Source organism: Barbatula barbatula (assembly GCF_947034865.1).
Source record: "Barbatula barbatula genome assembly, chromosome: 25".
Classification (NCBI taxonomy): Eukaryota; Metazoa; Chordata; class Actinopteri; order Cypriniformes; family Nemacheilidae; genus Barbatula; species Barbatula barbatula.
The window spans coordinates 11540791-11567500 of NC_136788.1; the positions used below are offsets into that span (position 1 = coordinate 11540791).

Sequence of the window (26710 nt, forward strand, 5' to 3'; positions counted from 1 at the left end):
TTCCCCCACACCAATTATCCGCCCCCACCGTCACGGCTAGGATATTGAGCAATTCAGTTAAGCGTGCAACACATAGCCCACATTTTTAGCTCATAGATCTGTATGAACTTGCATTTGGCTCTTTGTGCTTTTCTCTCTTCCCCTGTGTCTCAATATGTCCAGACCATCCAGTCATGTCACCTGCTAGACCAGCTAGAGACCAGGGAAAGCGCTGTGATGGACTCCTGCCCGGGACCACGAGTGGCACACAGCAACTGCGCTGAGAGCAGTTGGTCGGACGACCTAAACTGGCAAAAGGGACCACGATCCAACCCAGAGCTACAACTACAGAGAGCCAACAAACTCATCTGAAGTGCACAGCCAGGATCAACTAAATAGTTTTCAGACTATAATCTAGGAAGTAAGCAGTCTCTAGATCACTATTTTCTCGACGGCCGTTACTTTCCAGGCAGGTAAAATGACAAAACACTGCATGAGTCTACAGAGGGAGCTCACCGAGATACTGGCAGACGCCATCTCTATCGGAAATGGATGTCAGTTCCTAATAAAGGTAATCCTAGGATTGGACTCGGATTTGAACAACAATAAGAATGAATAGTGATTAAGAATTTGTTAACAGGGGAATGAAAGACATCTAATGATGAAGAGTAATAGATTCAAGAGAACTGAAGAAATGCTGGTTTATATTATTTTCATGGTGACTGCGTCACAAGATGAATGAACACAAAAAAGACCAAAACAATTTTTCATGAGCCTTGCTTTGTCTCCCGCTCGCTCTTTCGTTGTATGTGAGAGATATGTAGAACTGCTGCTGACCAAATGGATGCTCTTAAGCAAACATGTTTTGTGGTTCCCCCATTAAAGATTAAAAACAAACAAAAACACACAACTACATTTGTTAAGCTGGTCTTGCTTCAGTCGTGTGTCAGTTGTAGAAATGCTGGACATTGGCATGGCATCTTTTGTAAGAAATTTCTGAACTGACCCTGTAATAAATTAACAATGCAGAAGATATTTGTAAGTTAAGATGTAAAATATTTACTTTTAGCAATAGGATAATGGATTTATACTAACACGTTACACAAAACAAGCTTTTTTTCTAAGAACTGAATGCACCTTAAACGTATTAAAGCATTAAAGCAGTCTGTTTAATTAAAGAATAGTGTTTTTTATGTTCTATAACTATGATGTAATTTTTACAGTTGCTTTTTTTACAATAATAATAATAATAGGAGAAAACCCCATATGATCCAGGTAATGTGCTTCTCCTTTAGCCACTCTTTGGTTGTCTTGGCAGGAGGTTCTCATCCAAGACTTTACGGTACATGGGTCCGTCGATGTGGTGAAGTCATCCTGTACCGAGCAGAGAAAAAGCCCTAAAGTATTATGTTTCCAACACTGAGCTTCTCTGTAGGGATGGTGTTCTTGGGGTCCTGGTCAGGATTTCTCTCCCTCCAAAAGCAGGAGTCAATTTTGGCCAAAAGCAGGAGCACTTTCTCCAAAGCCTTTTCTGAATCATTTTGATATTCATTGTCAAACTTCAAACGAGCTAGGCGAGCCTTCTTGGGCAGGGGGACCTTGCGTGTGCTTCAGAATTTCTATCTATTGTGGCATATCGTGTTACCAATGTTTGCTAAATGTGGTCCCAAATGTCTTGAGATCATTAACAAGCTTATTCCGTGTAGTTCTGGGTGGATCTTTAACTTTTCTCACGATCATCTTTACCCCAGACCAAGGGCAATTGATAGTTATTTTGTATTTCTTCCATTTCCAAAAAAATGGCACCAACAGTTGTCTCCTTCTCACAAAGCTTCAATTTGTAGCCTATTCAGGGTTTGTGCAGGTCTACAGTCTTGTCCCTGACATCCTTTAAACCCTATTTGGTCTTGACCATGGTGGTGGAGAGGTTGTAATGGAAGATACAGATTCTGTACAATTTGTACGACTTTGTTTAGAAGAGATATCCCGCTTCAACTTAACATTAGATTGCTTTTTGTACAACTTTTGCCTGTTTACAAGGTTCTTTGTTGTGTTGTCCTCCTCTAACACTGTTTAGTATGTTAATAGCATAAATCCAGTTTATCAACCCCTTCACACCTGTTCGTAATCATATGAGCTGAACTTTTTATCTGAATTATTAAACCATCGCTTCACCGATACTTAGTTTTTGACATTGAAATTCTTCCAGTTAGGTCCTCAATTTATGTTTATGTTATGTTTTAGTGTAACATTCGTTTTTGTAAATGGGGAAAGGGTATAGTTTTTATGTATGTGGTTCTCAAAATGTCCCAAACTCATTTTTGTTTTATTTGAATGTTTATCAGAAAAGTGTCTTTATCGATGCAATAGAACAGCAAAAGCTGACATGTCCTGCCATGTTCCCATAAATCAGTATGCCTGGAGTGACCTAATGAAGTTTGGTACTGTAATTAACAACACCCACGACGCTCTGCTCTTGTAACCTTCAGCCATTTTTATAAAAGTGAAAGGTAATATTTCAATGACTTGGCAACATGACATTCTTACATTCTGTTGTTTCACAAAAAGTTGTATCTTCATACCAGGTGTCTGTAGGAGACGAAACCTATGCTTATCATTTGTGCGTTAAAGAGTGTTCTCACCTACAAGTTTTTATGTAAGAAAAAACATCCTGATGATGAAATCACATTGGAACTCATTGTCTGGCTTGAGTGTTACCAGTAACAGTCTCAGATTGGAAGCGTGTTGCACCAATAAGTTTATATTAGTATAAATAAATATTGAATACAATTGTTATAACCAAACACAGAAAGGAAAGTTAACTTTGGGTCAGCACGTTCACCCAATGAAACCATACATGATGGCTGATCTGTGAGTATCAGGTGTTCTCCTTCTGTCACATTTGTGGTTGTAAATTGTAATGAATGTGCAAACTTATTTTTTGAGTTGACTTAACTTAATGTGAAACTGCTTGTTGAGATTAATGCAATTTGAATGAGTGCCATTTTGTTCTGCTAACTTATAAGTGTCTTAAGAGAGTAGACGTTTCCAAATGTTATTTAAGTGTAACTAAACACCAATTATATGAGGTTTAAATGATTTGAATGTGTAGTATGTTTTTTAAATAAGTGAAAATAGAACATAAAAAGTCTTAAAAGCATTTGTTATACTAATGTAATTTGTCATTTGACTTTTATGTGATGGTTGTTAAAATATTATTTAAGTATTTTCTAAAATAACGTCAGCACTAATTTACTACGAATTCTGCTTTTAAGACTATATAACAAACATTTTTCGCTTCTGCAGTACCGCATTTGCCGGACGTCGACCTCGTGCAGATGCTGAGAAATATTTCATCATATATACAGCAGAAACATCACTCTGAGGTAATCATCTCACAAAACAGCAACTATTCATGTATATTCAACAATAATATTCTAAAATGACATTCCCTTGGCCGTGCAAGCACTGCTCATATTCCACAATCAAAGATTAAAACATGGAAACTACACTCGTGTATCACCAGTGCCGTGTTTCTACAAAGACTGTTTGTGCACATTTAAGTCGTTCAATGCTGAAAAGTATGGAGCGATTTTAGTCTCATTAATTATTCACGCGTAAAACAAGATACACACACATGCGTAAACAGTTTTGCATGAATAAAACCTAATTTACGTGCACATAGAATATATTTACATTTACGAAAAGCCATTCACGTGCGTAGAACAAAACTATTTTCTCACAAAGTACGTTTCTCAAACATACAACTGCGCACAAAACTTTCGAAAGGTAAAAATGTACACGTTTGTCTGGTTATGGGAATGTTCAAATCGTGACGTGTGTGTGTGTGTGTGTTTTGAGACTCTCCTGGCAACTCAACCCCTCCCACTTGGGTTGTCGTACTCTTTAGCCAATCAGATTCAAGCTTACCATTCAACCAATCACAACCCGCTGAGGCCGCAGGACTCAAGGAAAACGGCTCTGCGCAACTTTGGTGCAGTTTGGCTAAAATAGAACGGAAATGACGCATCACCCTCACCGCACTTTAAGCACATTACGATCTGTTGGATAAAAGCGTCTGCCAAATGAATACATGTAAATATAAATCACATGAAAAAAAACGACTTAAAATCTGGACCTTTGGCAGTGAGGGGGGGTTCGTTCGAACCACCCGAACCCCCCCTGCCTACGGGCTTGGATATATAGATATAGATATTTATGCTGACATTTTCAGTTTTCCTGACGAACGGGACACTCTTGTGCCATCTGCTGGACTGTTTAAAAATAAACCTGGTTCACTTTGAATTCTCAAGCCGAAACTATTATACAATACATGGTTCACTTTATTATAACTTTTTTAAACATACAGAGAACTTACATTGGTTTGCATGTACAGTAAGGCCAAGGGTAAATCTGTGTTGTCGTAGAAAAACAAATGTGGATGAAATGCTAAAGATGGGCACAGCGACCAGTTGTTGCTCATGGGAATACTGAAACAATATTAGGAATTGAAAGTGTTGGGTGGGTTATATGCATGATATAAATGCTTATTGCGTGGCACATTGTACATTACATGTCTTAAGCATATTCAGGGGAAATCAACTGGGAAGGATATAAGCCTGTGTTCAAGTGAGTGCGTGTAATAAAGCTCTCCAGCACCTGAACATTAAGCACTTATCGCATCATAAAAATGATAAGACACAAAAGTCCCTCATGCCTACAGTAGCTTGAAAACATTTCAAACTAAATGATTTGACATATGGATGTCCCTTAGAGGTCCTGATGTGGTCCCACTCTTTGCTTGTACGGAGGACTACGTATCTTTCTCGTGGCTGCCTTCACACCATCAGCTTCCTGTCTGGGTGCTCAGAGCGGCCTGCCCTCTGATGTCTCACTTCCAAGTGTTTGCTTTGAACTCGGTCAAAGTGTTGGAGCAGATCACTGTAGTCTATAGGAGGCTGAGCTGTGCGTTTGTCTTTGACAGGTGCTTTTGGTTCTTCTCTGTAAAATGAAGGTGACACTTTAGAACACAGTACGCCTGAGTGGCTGTCCCACTTGAGAAACTGGTACTTACATGGTCCTCATCAGTTCAGGGTTTGGTACGCAGCTGAGTCGATGTGAAAGAAGTTGAAATGCTCGACTCTGAGGAAGCAGCATTAGCAGGCCATACAGAGCTTTGATGAGATAAGGGTTGTGCTCTACATCCAGTAACTGAAGACGGAGGTCTGAATAAAACAAGAGTGTTACAGTGGAGAGATGCGTTGATGATACTCAATGTGAGATTTTTTTACTTGGTGGACGATTGGGACTCACAGGGGAAAATTGGGCTTTCAATGAGCTGCACAAGTTTATCCACAATTATCAAAAGTTGTTACCTGTGTGTGCAGGTCTTTGAGCTGATTTCTCAGCTGAAATAGTTCAGCAGAGGTTAGCAGGATAGTGTTGAGCGTCTGCACCATGATGGAGGCGAATTTCAGGTCTTCCTCCTTTAGCAAGATGTCCGCCATGGAGTGGAATATGTTTTCAGCATTCAGGAGGAGACACAGCTGCCTGTGGTAGAAAAATCTCATGCTGGTTACCGAGATTTCTTTTTGAACATGTGCAGCTTTTTTTAATAAAATAAATTAGGGCGGTTTTACCTGATAATAAACACCCCCCTCATTTCTAGAAGTTTTCTTTCTGTACTGAAGCGCTTGAGTAAATTAATCATAAATTTGTAGAAATATGAATTCATGCTTGGGGTCGACGGAGACAAGTCTGCCATCTTAGATTCTGTCAAAAAAAAGCATCATCGTTTATTGAATGTCAATACAACACAAAACGTCAAAGAGGTTCTTGGTCCTTGATACTCACCAATCACCATCTGATGTCCATCTCTGATCCCTCCTGGAATATGAAGCTCTGATTTGGCATCCGAGTTGTCGCATGATCCAGAGGTGTCTGTCTGTCCGGCAGGGGATGATGCGATTTCGGCTAAAACCTCCAAGTCTTTCAAAATCACCTGTGAGAGATTTTGATCTTTACATTTGCTCTGCCCTGTACATTAGCACTGAGAATACTTTGCATTTTCAGTACTTACTTCATCAGACTCATCCGATAGCGTCTTCAGTAACATGGGGAACAAACTGTCGGTGTGCTTGAACATCGGTCATAGAGCAAATTCATCTTTTAAATCACATGGAAAAGATGTTCTTTTCTAAATGTAGTGTAACTAATATGAGCATCACCTTGCAGGGCGTCTTGATGTAAAGATGGTAAAGCCACTTTAACACAGCAATGCGAGTCATCATCCCAGTGGACGAATCGTGTAAATGTCTGTCCAGCACCTGTACTATGCCATCCAGATCTAGAGTGACCGCAGACCCGTCAGAACTACAGAACGTAATTCGATCAAAGATCTTGACAGAATCATCTAGTGTTGTCTTATTTATTTATTCAATTTGTTATCATGTTTATTCGGAATATTTCTTTATTAGGTCAAGTCAGTGACTTGTGTGAGCTACTAAGCCTTAAAATAAGTGTTTTTTTGTTAAATGTTGATAGAAATAACTTGTAATAAATGATACAAAATACATTTTGTCAGTATTTTTCGGTGCATACGTTGTTGGCGTGAAGAACAAGATATTGCTGAAGCCCGCCAACTCCTGTGATTCATTTCCATCCATCCATCCATTTTCTACCGCTTATCCGGGGCCGGGTCGCGGGGGGAGCAGTCTAAGCAGAGATGCCCAGACATCCCTCACCCTAGACACTTCCTCCAGCTCTTCCGGGGGGACACCGAGGCGTTCCCAGGCCAGCCGGGAGACATAGTCCCACCAGCGTGTCCTAGGTCTTCCCCGGGGTCTCCTCCCGGTCGGACGGGCCCGGAACACCTTCCGGGGAAGGCGTCCAGTAGGCATCCGTAACAGATGCCCAAGCCACCTCAGCTGACCCCTCTCGATGTGGAGGAGCAGCGGCTCTACTCCGAGCTCATCCCGGGTGACAGAGCTTCTCACCTTCTCACCTGTGATTCATTTAGGGAATCTAAATTAAAAGACAAGTATTACGGATGAATAAAAAAGCATATTTACTTGATAAGTTACATGCAAATAATACATTTTTTTTTACTTGCGTTTAAATACATATATTCAATAGATAAGACGAGGTAGACATACAAAAAGGAAAAGTGTGGATGCATTGGCCGGGATTCGAACCCGGGCCTCCCGCGGCCCTAAACAGTTTTCCATTTATTTTCAATGGTAGTGCTAAAACACTACGGATGCAATACCCTTTCGGCCACTGACGCTTTGTGGCGCACTTCCGCGTGTTGCACCGCCGGGAGATTTGAAGTCGCCATTTTTGCTTTGGTTGTTTGTTTTATACAGCGATTTCTCGTCTCATCGATTAAAAGTAAGTTTTTTCAAATCCTCCGCTTGTGTTTAGAAATACACGCCTGTTCATTTTAACAACAGAGTCGATTTGTCTCAAACATTCCGGTTAGCACCCAATGAGATAATGTTTGTTTGTTTCCAAACTTATCTCTAAAACACAAACCATGGTTAATTTTCGTGAGGGACATCATTGGTTGGAAGTGTTTTATGTTTATGAATAGAGCTTTTTTCTGAAATGTAAAATATTGGAGTGCTAGAAAACAAAGTATACAGTTCACCGTTTCATCACAACACTATTTGTACTGCATGTGTGAAAACCCATCTGTTTTTCATCTTTTTTATTCCAATGTAAATTTTTACATTATAAAAACTGCCATTCTTGTCTCGCAGGTCAACATGCAGAAAAGGGAATTATTTTTACCTGGAAGGGTTAAGGTTGTAAGGGGCTGCTGGGATATCTTTTGCAGGATCCAACTGATCAGGCCAGAACGATTAAAAATGACCCGTCTTTGCAGGACAAGTCGGCACCAATTAAGCAGGAGCTTGTCAGACAAAATGCTCTGAATGTGGTCCGTCAAAGAGGAGGTGATGCCTCAGACCAAAAAGAAGTTTTTGGTGAGTACATCCTGCAGTTCGGAAAATACAAGGGGAAGTCCTTCCGGTGGCTCCTTGAAAATGATGTGGGGTACACCATCTACCTGATGAAGAACCTTCAGCAGGAAGAGGCTGCAGGAGTCACAATGACCGAGGGGCACAGCAAGAGCAGCCTGGTCTCTTTTGAGAAATACGCCCACAGCTTTGAGGAAATTCTGTCTCTTTTACTCTACGCTTTTAAAACTCCAGCTGCACCAGCGGCATCCCCAGTCGTGCCAAGAGTACATGAAAGGTGATTTGGGGCTGCAGAGCTGATGGCTACGCTTCCTTCATAGTGGGGGCTAAGTGTGTCCGAGGGACACGGATGCATAAACTGAGCAAAAAAAAGAGCAAAACTGATCTGCCTTTAGATCCTCCCGTGCAAAGCAGTCCATCAACTGCCAGGGCTGGATGCCTTTCATCTGACCTTGATCCGCAGCCAGATTCAGGTAAACCTTTTTTTAAAGAATTTATAGGACGTTATCATACACTTAATGTCTTTAAAGTGACTCTATTAATGCTGTTAATAGTTAATAATGTTGTTCCTCTAGGATACATTTCCACTTTGCCTGCCCCCTTGCTGTCCTCATGCCATGGTGCTGATGAGGATCTTCAGCCTAAGCCAGGTAAACATTTCACATATGAACAGTGTCATGCTTAAAATGCCCTTTTTCTTTACACATAAAACTAAATAATTGCTAAAAGTACACCTTGATGAAAAAAAGTATTTCTGCTGCTGCTGTTGTAGAATCCGCTGATACGCTGCCTGTGTCATTGTTTTACCGTGCCTGCACAGAGCCTCAGTCAGAGCCAGGTAAATGTTAAAAAAATAACAAATTAATTTAACAAATGGTATGACAGCACAAATATTGATTGCCTGATTTTCTGTGCTACAGGAACAACACATGTACCACCTCTGCCTATTGTGGGCTCATCTGCGAACGCTCGTACTGGACCTGTGAAGACTGGTGGAAGGGTATTTGTGCTAGACCACAAACGGTGGACAACGCCAATGAAGGAGGCAATTGACAACCTGCTTACTGAACATCATGGGAAGAAGGATATGCTTAAACTTGTGGATCAGGAGTATGCAGCAATGGTCCATAACTCCAGTACTGATCCCAACATTATGCTCCATCCTACTACAAAACTGCACATAGCTCAGTATGTGAAGCACTTGGCCAAACTGCTAAACACCAGTTCTTCGTTAAATACTTCTCCTGAAAAACTACTTCAGACACAGTGACTGTGGCACTCTCTGACAGAGGGGAGCGAGACTACTATTGTGCCAGTGGATACAATTAATCCTGCAGTTGTAAACCCACCAGCACTTGCTCTGACCATACCACTTTCACACGCAACCATTGAGACGATTGTTGAGGGTATTATGGAGAAGCATCAACAGCAAACAGATGAAGAATTGTGTTTCCTGCAGACAGCCCAAGTCTCGCTATGAAAGTGATGTCTCCTCAATCCACTTATTTTTACCAGCAAGGACCTGTTAGGTACTTCTACTGTTCCACCAAGGTTTTTAAGGCTTATAGTGGTGAAGGGCTGACAAATCCCATAATGCCTTTTAAAGATTTTATGGAAACAGAGTTCTTCCAGAGAGAACTGGATGACACAAAAAAAGGGTGGAAGAGAAGGGACAGCAAAAACGAAAACTGCTAAAGTCTTTTCCATATACAGAGAGCAGGGTATGGAGAAAGAGATGACCTGGAAAGACTTTCAAAAGTCTACTTTTTACAATATGGAAAGACAGAGATGGGTTTCTGGGATAAGTAAATAAGAATTTTCCACATGTAAATATGTTTTGCTTGTTTGTTTTGCCTTTTAAAATGTTAAGAAAATAATAAAAACTATCTAAAAAAAGCACTTATCTTGTGCTCTGTTTTTTATATTTATATACATACAAATTATTGCCAAATATTTTCAACATGAAGTAAAATATACTTGATTTACAGATGTCTCTTACCTTTGTAGTACTATTACATATGTATTGTAATTGGAGTTTAAATACAAATACTTCACATTTAGTGCCGTGAAAATTATTATTTTATGTAAATTTGACCAAACATCTCAAAGGATATAGTGATGAAAACAATATAAAATCATTTCAACACTGAGATAAAGAATATTTTGTTATGAACATCAACATTTACATTTCAAATAACCTTTTGTTACAAATGAATGTTCATAAGAATAGAGTTTTCAAACATTTATTGTGGTTAAAGATATGATAAATAAAACACCATTAATGAATATATTCTATCAACATTTTCATTTAACCCAACTTCAATTTAAATCATTTTAATACTAATACTTTGTCATTATTTCTAAATTTTAAAAGGGTGCTTAAATGTTATAAAAAACATTGGTGGTTCAGTGGTAGAATTCTCGCCTGCCATGCGGGAGGCCCCGGTTTTCCTTGCCACATAACCGCCACTGAACATAAAACTGGGTGTAAAATATATTATATCATAAAAGACTGACCATTTAGATCTCCCTCTTTTTTAGCTGGTGCTTCATCGAGGGGACGATTTGGTCTGTGTATCTTCATCGTCTTCATCGTCCTCAGGTGTCACAAGCTTCATCAGGCTATGATTGCATGCACTGGCGACCTCTTTTGTACCTGGAGATGAAACATTGAAGAAAAAGCTTCAAATACATTTAGCAGAATGGCACTTTCATGAACAAAACTACATGAAACGTACAAATGACACACATAACATGTTAATGATTCATACTCTTTTTACGGTCATTGTAGGAAAGGCACGGCAACACAGCTGTCAGTATTCCAGAGGAATAAGGCAGAACCACTCTCCCCGCAAGCTGGATAAATTCCCTCATCCATGTCATAGCAGTCAACTGGATAAGATCATTCGCTGGAATAAGAGAGAATGCAAAATACACTTCATGACATGATGATTTAATGTTTTTCTATATGTGACAATATTTGACTCACTGGATTTGGATTCATCAGACACTTGACAGTGGATGACTAAAATGTTGGCCATTTCTGCGAACTTTACTGAAATATTAATAATAATTCTTCTCATCATCATTTCTTGACTCTATGTCAATGCCTCTTTGCTATGTTTTATTATTATAATCATGCTACGTTTATATGGCTATTATATTGTAGACCAGGGGTCCCCAAACCTTTTTCTGCAAGGGCCACATAATTCTCCCTGTCTTTAATGGACAGGGAGAATTTGTAACAGAAAATTACTTGAATTATTGTGGAGAATTAATTTGGATTTGAAATGCAGCACTGCTCTTGAGTCTATTGCTTCTTTTTTCACTTTGCAGATGTAAAGTAACATTTCTACAAAAGTCTTGTTGTTCTCAGTGTGCGGGTAAAAAAAATATAATTTTACACTTTACAAATATCGGTAGTTTTTAAGATGTTCAGATTATTGAGATGAATTGAGATGAATGTACATTTTGTCCAACAATATGTTTTTATTCAATGTTTTGAGGTAACGCAACGTTACAAGCACAGCGCGCGCGGTCATATCATGCTCGGTGCCATAGCAACACGGGTTAAAACCCTAACCCAACTGCAAATAAACGATCAATAGCTTGAGCTGTCTCACTTTATTAGTAACGGGGCGTTAGAAACGCTAAACGTGTGTTTGTTGTGATTTAAATGCAGTGTTCTTGCTGATCTTGCGACAGCTACTGGGTTTCTGCTGTTACGTCATAAAGAAAGTCTTTAAAACCCACGCGCAGGGACAGAAGTTTCATTCTCTCTTCACTCGACGGCTGTGCGGTCTACGTGCTGTTTTTAAGCGGACAAACGACTTTCATCGTGTGAAAAATGAGCGCAACGGAGACTTCTCGACGCGGTCGGTTGGGAAAAGTGCTATACGAGATTTTTTGCATGCCGGTTATCATCGACTGCAACTGCGAAGAGTGTAAACCTGTAAGATCTCCTCAGCTCGACTCCTCGAGCGTTTCTAGTGAACCCGAGATGTTGGTCACAGGTAAAAAAACATGTTTGTCTAACGTTATTTGTGGCTAATGTCTCATCTGCCGAGTATATACTGCAATTCATCAATGTTTTATACATTAAAATGACGAACGATGTCCGTTTAGTAAATTTATGTTTTTGTTTTCATATACAGTTGAACCAAGCTTGGTGTCACTTATGGAAGATGCCACACAAGACAACGTGGAGGTAAATGTCCTTTCTTCTTATTTCCTTTAATATCAAAGTCAAAACAAGACATTGCTTTGGAAATGCTTGTGCTGTGATCATCTTTTGTTCCTTCATGATAATATTGAGCTGTTTAATAGCCTTCAAATGATTCATAATGCCTGTAAAACAATAATATTCGTTAACATTGATATTAACCAAAGTACTAATATAAAAGTCCTTCTTTAAGTTTGTCTAAAGTGTCATTTTTGTCAGTGTATCACACATGTATATAGGAATGTATTGACAGCTTCACAAGAGCTTATTTTGTCTTTTTTCTCCAATTCTTTTTGATTAGATGGCTCTTCCAAAAAAAGGAAAATGGAGAAGGATTGCAAAAGCGGTTAAAAACTTCTTTTGCATGCCGGTAATAATCGACTGCTCATGTGAAGAGTGTAAAGCTAAAGAATCTCCTCAGCTCGACTCCCAGAGCGTTAGTGGAGAATCTGAGGGGTTCGTCACAGGTAAGAACCTTTTTCTCTTTATGTGACTAATGTCAATTCTGCCCAGCGATGTATAATATACATTTAAATGAAGTACGATGTCTGTTTAGTAAGTTTATGTTTTTCTTTTCCTATATAGCGAAAACAAGCTTGGTGTCACTTATGGAAGATGCCACACAAGACAACGTGGAGGTAAATGTCCTTTCTTCTTATTTCCTTTAATATCAAAGTCAAAACAAGACATTGCTTTGGAAATGCTTGTGCTGTGATCATCTTTTGTTCCTTCATGATAATATTGAGCTGTTTAATAGCCTTTAAATGATTCATAATGCCTGTAAAACAATAATATTCGTTAACATTGATATTAAGCAAAGTACTAATATAAAAAGTCATTCTTTAAGTTTGTCTAAAGTGTCATTTTTGTCAGTGTATCACACATGTATATAGGAATGTATTGACAGCTGTACAAGAGCTTATTTTGTCTTTTTTCTTCAATTCTTTTTGATTAGATGGCTCCTCCTGAAGAAGGAAAAGGAAGATGGATTGTAAAAGCGGTTAAAAACTTCTTTTGGATGCTGGTAGAAATCGACAGCTCATGTGAAGAGTGTAATCCTGAAGAATCTCCTGAGCTCAACTCCCAGAGCGTTAGTGGAGAATCTGAGGGGTTCGTCACAGGTAAGAACCTTTTTCTCTTTATGTGGCTAATGTCAATTCTGCCCAGCGATGTATAATATACATTTAAATGAAGTACGATGTCTGTTTTGTAAGTTGATGTTTTTGTTTTCATATACAGTGGAACCAAGCTTGGTGTCACTTATGGAAGATGCCACTCAAGACAACGTGGAGGTAAATGTCCTTTCTTTTTATTTCCTTTAATATCAAAGTCAAAACAAGACATTGCTTTGGAAATGCTTGTGCTGTGATCATCTTTTGTTCCTTCATGATAATATTGAGCTGTTTAATAGCCTTCAAATGATTCATAATGACTGTAAAACAATAATATTCGTTAACATTGATATTAACCAAAGTACTAATATAAAAGTCCTTCTTTAAGTTTGTCTAAAGTGTCATTTTTGTCAGTGTATCACACATGTATATAGGAATGTATTGACAGCTGTACAAGAGCTTATTTTGTCTTTTTTCTCCAATTCTTTTTGATTAGATGGCTCTTCCAAAAAAAGGAAAATGGAGAAGGATTGCAAAAGCGGTTGAAAACTTCTTTTGCATGCCGGTAATAATCGACTGCTCATGTGAAGAGTGTAATCCTAAAGAATCTCCTCAGCTCAACTCCCAGAGCGTTAGTGAAGAATCTGAGGGGTTCGTCACAGGTAAGAACCTTTTTCTCTTTATGTGGCTAATGTCAATTCTGCCCAGCGATGTATAATATACATTTAAATGAAGTACGATGTCTGTTTTGTAAGTTGATGTTTTTGTTTTCATATACAGTGGAACCAAGCTTGGTGTCACTTATGGAAGATGCCACTCAAGACAACGTGGAGGTAAATGTCCTTTCTTTTTATTTCCTTTAATATCAAAGTCAAAACAAGACATTGCTTTGGAAATGCTTGTGCTGTGATCATCTTTTGTTCCTTCATGATAATATTGAGCTGTTTAATAGCCTTTAAATGATTCATAATGCCTGTAAAACAATAATATTCGTTAACATTGATATTAAGCAAAGTACTAATATAAAAAGTCATTCTTTAAGTTTGTCTAAAGTGTCATTTTTGTCAGTGTATCACACATGTATATAGGAATGTATTGACAGCTGTACAAGAGCTTATTTTGTCTTTTTTCTTCAATTCTTTTTGATTAGATGGCTCCTCCTGAAGAAGGAAAAGGAAGATGGATTGTAAAAGCGGTTAAAAACTTCTTTTGGATGCTGGTAGAAATCGACAGCTCATGTGAAGAGTGTAATCCTGAAGAATCTCCTGAGCTCAACTCCCAGAGCGTTAGTGGAGAATCTGAGGGGTTCGTCACAGGTAAGAACCTTTTTCTCTTTATGTGGCTAATGTCAATTCTGCCCAGCGATGTATAATATACATTTAAATGAAGTACGATGTCTGTTTTGTAAGTTGATGTTTTTGTTTTCATATACAGTGGAACCAAGCTTGGTGTCACTTATGGAAGATGCCACTCAAGACAACGTGGAGGTAAATGTCCTTTCTTTTTATTTCCTTTAATATCAAAGTCAAAACAAGACATTGCTTTGGAAATGCTTGTGCTGTGATCATCTTTTGTTCCTTCATGATAATATTGAGCTGTTTAATAGCCTTCAAATGATTCATAATGACTGTAAAACAATAATATTCGTTAACATTGATATTAACCAAAGTACTAATATAAAAGTCCTTCTTTAAGTTTGTCTAAAGTGTCATTTTTGTCAGTGTATCACACATGTATATAGGAATGTATTGACAGCTGTACAAGAGCTTATTTTGTCTTTTTTCTCCAATTCTTTTTGATTAGATGGCTCTTCCAAAAAAAGGAAAATGGAGAAGGATTGTAAAAGCGGTTGAAAACTTCTTTTGCATGCCGGTAATAATCGACTGCTCATGTGAAGAGTGTAATCCTAAAGAATCTCCTCAGCTCAACTCCCAGAGCGTTAGTGAAGAATCTGAGGGGTTCGTCACAGGTAAGAACCTTTTTCTCTTTATGTGGCTAATGTCAATTCTGCCCAGCGATGTATAATATACATTTAAATGAAGTACGATGTCTGTTTTGTAAGTTGATGTTTTTGTTTTCATATACAGTGGAACCAAGCTTGGTGTCACTTATGGAAGATGCCACTCAAGACAACGTGGAGGTAAATGTCCTTTCTTTTTATTTCCTTTAATATCAAAGTCAAAACAAGACATTGCTTTGGAAATGCTTGTGCTGTGATCATCTTTTGTTCCTTCATGATAATATTGAGCTGTTTAATAGCCTTTAAATGATTCATAATGCCTGTAAAACAATAATATTCGTTAACATTGATATTAACCAAAGTACTAATATAAAAGTCCTTCTTTAAGTTTGTCTAAAGTGTCATTTTTGTCAGTGTATCACACATGTATATAGGAATGTATTGACAGCTGTACAAGAGCTTATTTTGTCTTTTTTCTTCAATTCTTTTTGATTAGATGGCTCTTCCTGAAGAAGGAAAAGGAAGATGGATTGCAAAAGCGGTTAAAAACTTCTTTTGGATGCTGGTAGGAATCGACAGCTCATGTGAAGAGTGTAATCCTGAAGAATCTCCTGAGCTCGACTCCCAGAGCGTTAGTGGAGAATCTGAGGGGTTCGTCACAGGTAAGAACCTTTTTCTCTTTATGTGACTAATGTCAATTCTGCCCAGCGATGTATAATATACATTTAAATGAAGTACGATGTCTGTTTTGTAAGTTGATGTTTTTGTTTTCATATACAGTGGAACCAAGCTTGGTGTCACTTATGGAAGATGCCACTCAAGACAACGTGGAGGTAAATGTCCTTTCTTTTTATTTCCTTTAATATCAAAGTCAAAACAAGACATTGCTTTGGAAATGCTTGTGCTGTGATCATCTTTTGTTCCTTCATGATAATATTGAGCTGTTTAATAGCCTTTAAATGATTCATAATGCCTGTAAAACAATAATATTCGTTAACATTGATATTAACCAAAGTACTAATATAAAAAGTCCTTCTTTAAGTTTGTCTAAAGTGTCATTTTTGTCAGTGTATCACACATGTATATAGGAATGTATTGACAGCTGTACAAGAGCTTATTTTGTCTTTTTTCTTCAATTCTTTTTTATAAGATTGCTCTTCCAAAAAAAGGAAAATGGAGAAGGATTGCAAAAGCGGTTGAAAACTTCTTTTGCATGCCGGTAGTAATCGACTGCTCATGTGAAGAGTGTAAAGCTCGATTCCCAGAGCTTTAGTGGAGAATCTGAGAGGTTTGTCACGGGTAAGAACCTTTTTCTCTATATGTAGCTAATGTCAATTCTGCACAGCGATGTATAGATAGTCCTTAGATCGAAAAATGTCCTCCAGAGGTAATTGAGGTGCTCCCCTGGTAAAAATCGTTCTAGGTTTATAAGCCACAGAACCCACTCACATTTCTATAGGATTCCTTCATAGCTTTTAGAATGTGTATTAGCTTTTAGCAGGTTAGTTAGAATGTGTATTAGCTTTTAGCAGGTTAGTTAGAATGTGTATTAGCTTTTAGCAGGTTAGTTAGAATGTGTATTAGCTTTTAGCAGGTTAGTTAGAATGTGTATTAGCTTTTAGCATGTTAGTTAGAATGTGTATTAGCTTTTAGCATGTTGGTTAGAATGTGAATTAGCTTTTAGCATGTTGCCGTTTGTTGTCTTAGTGAAATTTAGATTTTAGTATGTGCTGTTCATTGGTTTTTCGCAGGTCTTGCTTCTTAAATCTCCCTTACGATAAGTTGCAGAAAAATAGTCACAAATGTGTAAACTGGCATTTGCAAAATACATTGGCAGATACAAATGCATTGCACATATTTACACGTTTGCAACCACAAATGGGCATCTGCTACTTCTCAAACCAGCCACTACAGTTTCAAATCTTCCCACCTTGACTTTTGCTATTATTTTCGCGTTTAACCTGTTGCAAAACTAACTTGTGCACTTGAAAGCTCAGAGGCCAGAGACAGGAGTGCATTTGATGAAGTCATGGGGCTGAGCCACACCGCCCCCTGATGGCAGGAAAATCAAAATGAAAAGGTTAAAATAATACTGTTTTTAATTAAGTGAAACCATCAAACTTATGTATACTATCATGTATAACTATTTAATGACTTATACTATCTTGTATAGATAACATTCCTAAATGTATTTTACTGACATCACTCTGTTTACTATCGTTATTCCGTTGTGTACTATGGTTTGTTTTAGAATTTAATGCCAGGTTGACTATAATCACCATAAACAGTATTGGGGTTGTGGGTTTAACTAAAAAAAGATTCTCATGGAAGGTTTAGATTTTTACAGATGAACTTAAAAATATGTAATCAATATTTGTTCAATTATTTACTCATGTGGTAATGACTAGCCGCAGGATAATGTGCCTAACACAAATGACGGGCCGACTGTATGTTTTCTGTTATTTAATATTGATCATTATCATTAGCAAACTTGCTAATTTATACATCACCCTTATCAGATTCAAGATCTTTAGTGTCATATATGCCTAAAATTATATTTATAAAACTCCTTTCAAAGTGATTTTCCTGCGATTAGAGGGGGGTGTGGCTCAGCTGCATGACGTCATCAAATGCACCTCTTTCTCTCGCCTCTGAGCTTTCAAGTGCACAAGTTAGTTTTGCAACTGGTTTATCTCGAAAGTAGTAGCAACAATCAAGCTGGGAAGATTTCAAACTGCAATGACAGATTTGAGAGGTTATAGATGCCTATTTGTTTATGCATACGTGTAAATATGTGCAATGAATTTCTATCTGCCAATGTAATAATATGCTAAATCGGAATATTTTCCATGAGCACTAAAATATGGTGTGATTTGTGGTCCTAATGTGTCTGAAGGCTAATAAATCATGTAGATGTTAAAACATGGGAACTAGTTTAAACCAAATAAATATATTTATTTATTACTGTAATAGAATTTGCAAACATGAGTTCCCCTTCAGTCGGTCTCTCGACGTTGTGAGAGACTGACTGGGGTTTGATCTTGAGAACCTACCTTCTCCGAGATAATTAATTATAAAACGCCAATGGGCTTGGCGAATGGCACGCGCACGCCAGTCCTCGTCCCGTACATACGGGTATAAAGGAAGATGGCGGCGGACATAGCAATCAGGGTGTTGCGGTCACGGTGCTATGTTCTTTCGAGCGCTGCCACCACCCCGTCTGTTTCCCAGGCGTGTTCAGCTGCCGTTTCGGCGAGGTTGACCGCTTTGGCGAGCGGCGGGGGTGATTTAGGGACTCCGATAGATGTTGCTCCGTCAGCTTCACGCTCGCGGACCATCTATACCCCTTCACGCTCACCTGGTTCGTCCCCTACGAGCGGCAGACGGCCGTCTCATAGTGGTAAGCACACGGATGATGACGCTATCTCTGTCGCTGCGTCGGACAGCTGCCTGCTGGCATCGGATGCGGAAGACTTCTCTGATCTCCTGTCGTCAGACAGTCGAGCTCTGGAGGAGACTGATGCTGAGATGTCGGCCATGCTTTCCCGGGCAGCCGCATGTATAGGGTTGCAGGGTGTAACAACACCCTCCCCGGAACGCTCGCGGCTAGATGCACGGTTTCGGGGGCGTGGTCAGAAGCCACGCCCGCTCCGTTACCATTCTTCCCGGAGGTGCATGACGAGCTCGCCAAGTCCTGGAATGCGCCCCTTTCGGCGCGTTTCAGGCCGGAGGGCTCGGTGGCTGTGACTTCCCTGGTTGGTGGGGCGGCTAGAGGCTATGTTGACGTCCCCCGGGTGGAGCGTGCAGTCGCGGGCCACTTGTGCCCCGCAGACAGCTGCCACTTGGGGGGCTCGACCTAGACTCCCGTCCAGAGCATGTAAGCTCTCTTCGACACTCGTGTCGAAGGCTTGCAGTGCTGCTGGACGAACTGCCTCCGCTCTCCACGCCATGGCGGTCCTCCAGGTTTTTCAGGCGAAAGTCCTGAAGGATTTGGACGGCGGGAAGTCCGACCCAACTCGTTGAGTGAGCTGCGTACTGCCACAGACCTTGCGCTACGAGCGACGAAGGCCACGGCACGTGCCCTGGGTCGGTCGATGTCCACAATGGTGGTCCAAGAGAGGCATCTGTGGCTTAGTCTTGCGCAGGTGAGCGGCGCCCAGAAGGTCCGCGGTCTGGAAGCAGACTGATGCGATCGAACAGATCCTGCCACGCCGCAACGTGCCCGCCAACAGGTCGGCATGGTCTCGGGCGCAGCCTGGTTCCCAGCAGCCCTGCCCTCCCGCGGCGGCCCTCCGGTTGCAGGAAACTCCCAGAGGACGACCCACCAGAGACGTAGACCCCCGCGGAAGAGGGCATCTGTTCCCCGTCAGCAAACCGCCAAGAGGTCCTTTAAGCGGCCCTAACGGGACGAACCAGGGGGAGATTTTACTGGGTCCGATTCCCGGCCTTTCCAACGCCGGATCGGAGAAGGACGCTGCCTGCCGCGTTCCATCGAGTCTGGGCCCTTTTCAGGGTCCGGCGCCCACATACTCGCAAAGAGACAAATCTCCCCTGGGTTATCCTCCACAACACTCTCGTCCAGATGGTGTCTTGGATGGATCGGGCCGCCGACCGCAATCTCCCCCGGACGTTGTGTTAGGCCGCCTGAAGCAGGTAAACATACAGCGCCGTCAACCTCCCGGGGGGTCCCCCCTGTGTGAGGTGACCGCACTGTCAGCCACCGAACCAGCCTCCCCCGGCACGGTGAAGCAGATTGTCCCTCTGGTCCCGTTGTCGCGGTTCTTGGGCGCTTGGCAGCGCACCAGCCCGTCACACTGGATAGAGAGGACAGTCCGTCTCGGTTACTCAATCCAATTCGCCAGGCGCCCCCCCCAAGTTTCGGGGCATTCTGTGCACCTCGGTGCGAGGAGAGAATGCTTCCGTACTTCGGCAGGTGGTCTGGCGAAGGGTGCGGTCGAACCCGTCCCTATAACCGAGATGTCGTCCGGGTTTTACAGTCCGTACTTCATCGTGCCCAAAAAGGGCAGGGGGCTGCGGCCCATTTTGGATCTGCGTCGCCTGAACAAGCACCTGCACAAGCTGCCGTTCAGAATGCTGACACAGAGACGCATCCTGGGCTCGGTACGTCACCAGGATTGGTTCGTGGCAATCGACCTGAAGGACGCGTACTTTCAAGTCTCTATTCTCCCCCGACACCGGCCGATCCTACGGTTCTGGCGGGGAGAACAACATGCGGAAAGGTGTTAGCCCGAATAGGGGGACAATCCAGGTGGGATTACCACAGATTACCACATCTGTGGGAGGTCACAGATTCACTAATCGGGAAATCCTGAGTGAGGAATTCAACACACGGGACGACCCAGAGGGGAGTCACTACGTATGGGGCACTAGTCCTAATGCAGTGGTCTGCCTGAGCAGGGATGACTCTACCTATAACGGACCTGGTTCTAACAGACGGCTCTGCTCAGTCTGTTACCAAGTGCAATGCTTAGTGATGGATGGAATGCCTATACTTCGCCCGAGAGGGGAAAGTAGGGAGGCTACAATAGCGCACTAGTCTCACCTGGTCTCTAGTCTCGCACTAGTCTCGCCCTCTTGGGCGAAGTATAGGCATTCCATCCATCACTAAGCATTGCACTTGGTAACAGACGGAGCGGAGCCGTCTGTTAGAACCAGGTCCGTTATAGGTAGAGTCATCCCTGCTCAGGAAGACCCCTGTATTAGGACTAGTGTCCCATACGTAGTGACTCCCCTCTGGGTCATCCCGTGTGTTGAATTCCTCACTCAGGATTTCCCTATTGGTGAATCTGTGACCTCCCCGCCGGTGGTAATCCCACCTGGATTGTCCCCCTATTCGTGCTAACACCTTTCCGCATGTTGTTCTCCCCGCCAGAACCGTAGGAACGGCCGGTGTCGGGGGAGAATAGAGACGTGAAAGTACGCATCCTTCAGGTCGATTGCCACGAACCAATCCTGGTGACGTACCGAGCCCAGGATGCGTCTCTGTGTCAGCATTCTGAACGGCAGCTTGTGCAGGTGCTTGTTCAGGTGACGCAGATCCAAAATGGGCCGCAGCCCCCTGCCCTTTTTGGGCACGATGAAGTACGGACTGTAAAACCCGGACGACATCTCGGTTATAGGGACGGGTTCGACCGCACCCTTCGCCAGAAGGGTGGCGACCACCTGCCGAAGTACGGAAGCATTCTCTCCTCGCACCGAGGTGCACAGAATGCCCCGAAACTTGGGGGGGCGCCTGGCGAATTGGATCGAGTAACCGAGACGGACTGTCCTCTCTATCCAGTGTGAGGCCATCAGTAGAGGCTTCTCAGTATGACCAATACTATGTGACTGGAAGATTACGTCTCGCGATAGCACTCTTGTGACTCGCTAGCCTAGTCAGGGTCCCTCCGCTAGAGGTCGTGATATCGGTGCAAGCGCTGTGGCGTTTAAGATTGATCCCCAGTCAGTCTCTCACAACGTCGAGAGAACGACTGAAGAGGAACGTCTCGGTTACGTCTGTAACCTCCGTTCCCTGATGGAGGGAACGAGACGTTGTGACTTCATGCCACAACGCTGCACCGAATCACTGCAGTGAACGGGAGTGCCCTCTCAGGTTCCTCAGTACAAAGGGTGAGTGAATGACCGCCGCCATCTTCCTTTATACCCGTATGTACGGGACGGAGACTGGCGTGCGCGTGCCATTCGCCAAGCCCATTGGCGTTTTATAATTAATTATCTCGGAGAAGGTAGGTTCTCAAGATCAAACCCCAGTCAGTCTTTCACAACGTCTCGTTCCCTCCATCAGGGAACGGAGGTTACAGACGTAACCGAGACGCTTTGCACTAAATTATTACTGGAAAAAAGTAACAATAACAGGTTAACGGAACAGAAAAACGATATATAAAACAAAACAATTTCTCCTTATCCCAATACTACTTATCTTTAAAGTAGCACAAAATTATTACTGAAGAACAAAGATTTTAAAACTGCTTTTCCGTTTTTGTTCTGTGTTATGTTTAGACACAATAATAGAACACATTATCACGTTTCCTTTTCATTACACTTTAAGGTAATTTATAAACAAAGTGCACACAACAAAGTAAATAAAGTGCTTAAATAATAAAGTGCTAAAAACGTGCTTTCTTCGCATTTGTGGATCGCTTTCTGCCCTATTGGTCAACGAATGCGGAAGTTACCCGAAAGTCCACCTGTTTGTGGATTGTGCGCACAACTTGACGTTAGAAATTTTTCAAAATCCACAAATGCACAGAGAGCCATCCACGAATGTGTGCAGCGATCCACAAAAAAAAAGAAAGCGATCTAGAAAATAAATCTATAAAACTTTTTATCTGCAAATCTCATTTTATTTATTTGTGAATTCCATTTCTTCCAGTTCGGTTTTTGTGCATATGTGGATTTAAGAAATGTATGTGAAACTCTCTACATTCATTTGCGGATTATAGTTTATATATTCAGAGTATTGCAACAATTCTGATCCCATAGTTCCCGGGTTTTTAATCACAGAGCTCCTCTTCTTTTCGCTGGCTGCAGCAGCATCTGTGTGCTTGTGGTTATTGCTGCTGAGTCACGTGATAGCGGACTACAAAACGCAGCAGGGCAGAGCAACGTGTGCAAAACTAGGTGTATGGGAAATCATTTTCTTCATTATACAATTATTAGCTACATTATTTAATGAATAAAATCAGTAGTGAAACACATTAGGATCGATATTTTAGGTTAGGATCGATCCTTTTCGATACAACCTCCGTATCGGCAATATCGAATGTTCAGAATGAATCCTCCCACTGCTAGTTGCTTGTTCGTGATGCGTGTGCATCACTGATTTCTACGTTGTGAAAAAAAGTCCATCTTATTTAAACTACCAAAGGAAGAACTTCTGAGGAAACAATGGTTACAATTAATTTTTCAAATGACACCAAAGGAGTATAACCCCAGGCTTTTACTGTGTGCGCGTCATTTCACAGAAGATTGCTTCAATAATCTTGGCGCGTTCACTGCAGGATATGTTAAACGACTATGCTTGAAGCAAATACCAACTTTAGCTGTTAGCTATTCCTTTAAGGTACTCTGTGCATTTGTGGATATTGAAAAATTTCAAACGTCAAGACGTGCGCACAATCCACAAACAGGATTGTAACGTTTCCTTCATTTGGTTGATTGAATTATTATTATTTTGTTGCTGGGTTGCCAAACAGAGTTACTGTCATTTAATCAAACCAAACTTTTCCATTCAGTAAAGACACTAACAAAGGCCTATGTATATAAAGAGCCACGGACCCTTTTGTTATGAGTTTGGGAAATTCAGTTATATGTGACAGCCTTTACAGAGAGAAAAAACAAAACAACAAAAGTGACATTGAACACACTAAATCACCTTATTCATTTTGCGAATCTGATCTTACGGTGTATGTGAGAGAACTTTTTTAAGAACTGAATGCACCTTAAACATATTACAAACATTCACAGTAAATTAATTAAAGTGGTCTGTTTAATTAAACAAGAGTTGTTTTTTATGTTCTATGTGTAATTGATACAGTTACTTTGTTGTTTTTTTACAATAAAGCAGATTTTGTTAAAAAATTACGGACTAACGTGAGATGTTGTCGTTTCTTTGTGTGATCTGCAAATGCAGACGCGTGCAACGTGGAAAAAAAGAAAACATAAGTCCTTATAATCAGTAATTATGTTCCAATTAGAGGCAACAAATGTCGTGTTCATAATGGGGTTTATTGTCTTTGTTGAGTCGCGACGAGGCATGGTGCAACACTGGTGGATCAAGAAGGGCCGAAGCACAAGTTTATTTGTATAGCACATTTCATACACAATGGCAATTCAAAGTGCTTTACATAGAAGAAATTAAAAATATCCATTTGATAAAACAGTTAAGAAATAAGAAAAATAAAAATTAACCAGTTATTATGTTACCATTCCCTGCTGTAATACGAGCTTGTTTCTATCTTGTATCGGCTTGATCTTCATTTTCCAGATCAGATCCGGGCTCAAATTGATAAGGAAGGATCATTGCCATTTTATTTTGGAACCTGATGTTCCGAATATGGTAAGAGGCGCTATATTTCTGTGCAGTATTCGACCAATCACTACGCACTAATGAACTGGCCATTCATAGCACACCTCGCTTTTCAGAGCGATGCGCTTTGTAAAATATCAGCACGTTTCAGAGAAGCGGAGAAAATACAAACCTGCACAGTATGTGGAAAATACAGTGTTTTTTTACCTTAAATCGTGTATACACATTGTATTACATCTAAAGCAAACAATAATATCGGTTTTAGCCACGTCAAATGACCCCTTAATACTGTTTAGGTATTTCTTAGGTATATCCGTAAATCCACATCAGCGCTCCCGAGTGGTCCCAAAGACCAGGTAGGCGGAACCAACACAGAGAGGGTAGAGAGCTATTCCCATTAGATAATGGAAGTAAGTATACCACCACCTCATATTCTTACTGAAAGTGGTGTTTTTGCAAATGGGACAAATGTTTTTCATTCCAATTTGACTTTCAGAATTCCAAAGGCGTGTCCTCTATCTTCTGTCTGATATTCAGGCAAAGCTGTCAGAGGTCAGCTAAAACCGTGAGCCCCCAGAGTCTCAGTTCCACCTTGATGAACACAAGATGAACAGCAGGCATGAGCTGAAAAATCTCGAAGGGCAACTGGCCGATGAAGAAAAGAGGAATGTGATGGTCAGTATAACTATGCAAGGCCAATACTATACTTTTCAGGTCTCTCGGTTAGTCAGGATTGGGCGTGCAATCAGCTTCCAAATGCAAAACAAGTGTTGGAAGACAAAGAGAATTTATTATCCCTCCAAAGGTACCACCGTCTGATTGGCTCAGTCACATCTGTAGAGCATGACAATTACATTTAGTCATTTAGCAGATGCTTTTATCCAAAACGACATACAAAGAGTTCAGGAGCAATAAGTGATATGTCATACAAACAACAATAGTACAATAGGTGCTTATACAAAGTTTCTAGTTTCAACAAAAGCTAGACCACTACCTGTTGAGAGAAGAGGGTTAGTGACATCTTTACAATTTAAGAGACCAGTCTCTTCCTTTTTCGCTTGTCATGTTCGCTCTTTTCGCTTTTGACCTTTTCTTACATACCTGCCTCGAGCAGAAACCAGTTCAATGACATCTCTTCGGAGACCGCCTTTCCCAATGGACTGCGGCCTGCCACGCCACCACGAGGCCGGAACTTTTCCAGCAAGACTGCATCCTGAAACAAGTTGAACCTTTCCATCTCTCCAAGCGCATACGGATAAACATCTAGCACAGAGCTCACAAGTATCCGTTTAGATTAATAGAATAGCTGCGTTAAGTGTTTATTTTACCCCCCTAAATTGAGAGAAGAAATCCTCTTTTAGCGCGAAGAGAGCGAGCGATGTTCCTCCCTCGTCTTAGGCCTTATTGTTAATGCGGTGGCAGGGTAAGAGACGCTACGGACACAAGACAGCAGGTGTAAACAACCCCTGAGGGGATTTATTGGAACACGTGAAAAAACCCCAATCCAAAAGTGACAACCCAGGGTGTCCGCGTTGTGCAAATGATTCCTTTGTGGTCTAATTATCCGCCGTCACGGCTAGGATATTGAGCAATTCAGTTAAGCGTGCAACACATAGCCCACATTTTTAGCTCATAGATCTGTATGAACTTGCATTTGGCTCTTTGTGCTTTTCTCTCTTCCCCTGTGTCTCAATATGTCCAGACCATCCAGTCATGTCACCTGCTAGACCAGCTAGAGACCAGGGAAAGCGCTGTGATGGACTCCTGCCCGGGACCACGAGTGGCACACAGCAACTGCGCTGAGAGCAGTTGGTCGGACGACCTAAACTGGCAAAAGGGACCACGATCCAACCCAGAGCTACAACTACAGAGACCCAACAAACTCATCTGAAGTGCACAGCCAGGATCAACTAAATAGTTTTCAGACTATAATCTAGGAAGTAAGCAGTCTCTAGATCACTATTTTCTCGACGGCCGTTACTTTCCAGGCAGGTAAAATGACAAAACACTGCATGAGTCTACAGAGGGAGCTCACCGAGATACTGGCAGACGCCATCTCTATCGGAAATGGATGTCAGTTCCTAATAAAGGTAATCCTAGGATTGGACTCGGATTTGAACAACAATAAGAATGAATAGTGATTAAGAATTTGTTAACAGGGGAATGAAAGACATCTAATGATAAAGAGTAATAGATTCAAGAGAACTGAAGAAATGCTGGTTTATATTATTTTCATGGTGACTGCGTCACAAGATGAATGAACACAAAAAAGACCAAAACAATTTTTCATGAGCCTTGCTTTGTCTCCCGCTCGCTCTTTCGTTGTATGTGAGAGATATGTAGAACTGCTGCTGACCAAATGGATGCTCTTAAGCAAACATGTTTTGTGGTTCCCCCATTAAAGATTAA

At 41.1% G+C, this 26710-nt stretch overlaps 1 pseudogene across 1 annotated transcript; it reads right to left on the reverse strand.

The window, feature by feature from the left end:
* Positions 1 to 4694: 4694 nt before the first annotated feature.
* On the reverse strand, positions 4695 to 11044 carry LOC306890902 (protein VAC14 homolog; annotated as a pseudogene). The gene is made up of 11 exons: positions 10948 to 11044; positions 10730 to 10867; positions 10476 to 10614; positions 6580 to 6655; positions 6207 to 6351; positions 6059 to 6124; positions 5833 to 5980; positions 5619 to 5751; positions 5293 to 5529; positions 5054 to 5204; positions 4695 to 4980 (listed from the first exon to the last, which is right to left on the reverse strand). The product of its transcript is annotated as a protein VAC14 homolog (transcript).
* Positions 11045 to 26710: the final 15666 nt, after the last annotated feature.